Raw genomic sequence first — 2,179 nt, 5'->3', positions numbered from 1 at the left:
TTAGTACTGCCTGGTGCAGCTTGCATTCCAAATAGACTTTGTGAAATCATATTGACTTGCTGAGTCAATATTTTGTTCTGAGCCAATATGGCATTCAGAATATCAATCTCAAGAACTCCTTTCTTCTGATTCGTCCCATTGTTCACAGGATTCCATTCAGAAGTGTACATGAATTGGTTATTTGCAACCATTTTAATGAGTTCTTGAGCTTCTGCAGGCGTCTTCTTCAGATGAAGAGATACTCCAGCAGAGCTGTCTAATGACCTCTTGGACAGCTCAGACAGACCATCATAGAAGATACCTATGATGCTCCATTCAGAAAGCATGTCAGAGGGACACTTTCTGATCAATTGTTTGTATCTTTCCCAAGCTTCATAGAGGGATTCACCTTCCTTCTGTCTGAAAGTTTGGACTTTCACTCTAAGCTTACTCAATTTTTGAGGTGGAAAGAACTTTGCCAAGAAGGCATTGACTAGCTTTTACCAAGAGTTCAGGCTTTCTTTAGGTTGTGAGTTCAACCATATCCTAGCTCTGTCTCTTACAGCAAAAGGGAATAGCATAAGCCTGTAGACCTTAGGATCCACTCCATTGATCTTAACAGTATCACAGATTTGTAAGAATTTAGATAGGAATTGATGTGGATCTTCCAGTGGAAGTCCATGGAATTTGCAATTATGTTGTATTAGAGAGACTAATTGAGGCTTAAGCTCAAAGTTATTTGCTCTAATGGCAGATATGGAGATGCTTCTTCTATAAAAGTTGGAAGTGGGTGCAGTGAAGTCACCAAGAACCTTCCTTGAATCTCAGAACAGATAAAAAAGTGAACACCCTGGAGTAGATAGCAGAACACCCTGGAATTGGAAGGCTCTGGTGCTGTTCTTCTTGTTTGAAGATTTCTGTTAGGTCCTCTATAGAGAGTAGTGCTTTAGCTTCTCTTAGCTTTCGCTTCAAGGTCCCTTCAGGTTCAGGGTCAGCCTCAACAAGAATGCTTTTGTCTTTGCTCCTGCTCATATGAAAGAGAAGAGAACAAGAAAATATGGAATCCTCTATGTCACAGTATAGAGATTCCTTGAGATGTCAGAGGAAAAGAAGAATAGAAGGAGAAGGTAGAAGAAGAAGAATTCGAACTTATCAAGAGAGATAGAGTTCGAATTGTTGATAGTGGAGGACTGTTAGTCCTTAAATAGAAGGATGTGAGAAGAGGGGAAGAATTTTCGAAAATGAATTAAAATATTTTGAAGAAATTTTGAAAGATTGAAGAATGATTTTCGAAAATTAAAGTTGGGAAAGAAATAAAGTGATTTTTGAAAAAAGATTTTGAAATTAGAAATCAAATAGATTGAAAATTATTTGGAAAAAGATGTGATTAAGAAGATATGATCGAAGAGTTATGGTTTTAAAAAGATATGATTGAGAAACAATTTAAAAAGATTTGATTTTTAAAATTAATGACTTGGCTAACAAGAAATTTAAAGGATATGATTCAAACATTAAACCTTTCTTAACAGAAAAGGCAACATACTTGAAATGTTGAATCAAATCATTAATTGTAGGCAAGTATTTTTGAGAATGAAAAGAAATTGATTTTGAAAATATATGATTGAAAAGATATGGTTTGAAAAAGATTTGATTTTGAAAAATTATGAAAACTTGAAAAAAAAATTTGAATTAAAAACAAAATCTTCCCTCTTGTATCATCCTGGCGTTAAACACCCAGAATGGTATCCATTCTGGCATTTAACGCCCAAAATACTACCCTTTTGGGCGTTAAACGCCCAGCCAGGAACCCTGGCTGGCATTTAAACGCCAGTTTTCCTTCTTCACTGGGCGTTTTGAACGCCCAGCTTTTTTTGTGTAATTCCTCTACTGCATGTTCTGAATCTTCAATTCTCTGTATTATTGACTTGAAAAGACACAAATTAGAAATTTTTTTTTGAATTTTTAATAATGAGGAATAATCAAAATGAAACTAAGATCAAATAAACAATGCATGCAAGACACCAAACTTAGAAGTTTGTATACTATTGACACTAACAAATTGAGAATGCATATGAGAAACAACAAAACACTCAAGACAAGAGAATTTAAAGATCAGAGCAAGGAAATCATCAAGAACAACTTGAAGATCAATGAAGAACATAATGCATGTAATTTTCAAAAATTAGAAGAATAAAGACAT

The 2,179-nt window shown here is 34.7% G+C and overlaps 1 non-coding gene across 1 annotated transcript; it reads left to right on the top strand.

Moving 5' to 3' along the window:
- The first annotated feature begins 320 nt into the window (after positions 1–320).
- On the top strand, positions 321–428 carry LOC127745854 (small nucleolar RNA R71). The gene has a single exon (XR_008007478.1). It is a non-coding gene; the product is annotated as a small nucleolar RNA R71 (small nucleolar RNA).
- Positions 429–2,179: the final 1,751 nt, after the last annotated feature.

The sequence above is a fragment of the Arachis duranensis genome, chromosome 3 (assembly GCF_000817695.3).
Source record: "Arachis duranensis cultivar V14167 chromosome 3, aradu.V14167.gnm2.J7QH, whole genome shotgun sequence".
Taxonomy (NCBI): domain Eukaryota; kingdom Viridiplantae; phylum Streptophyta; class Magnoliopsida; order Fabales; family Fabaceae; genus Arachis; species Arachis duranensis.
The sequence above is the reverse complement of the archived record's forward strand: the minus strand, read 5'-3'. Positions and strand labels throughout refer to the sequence as shown.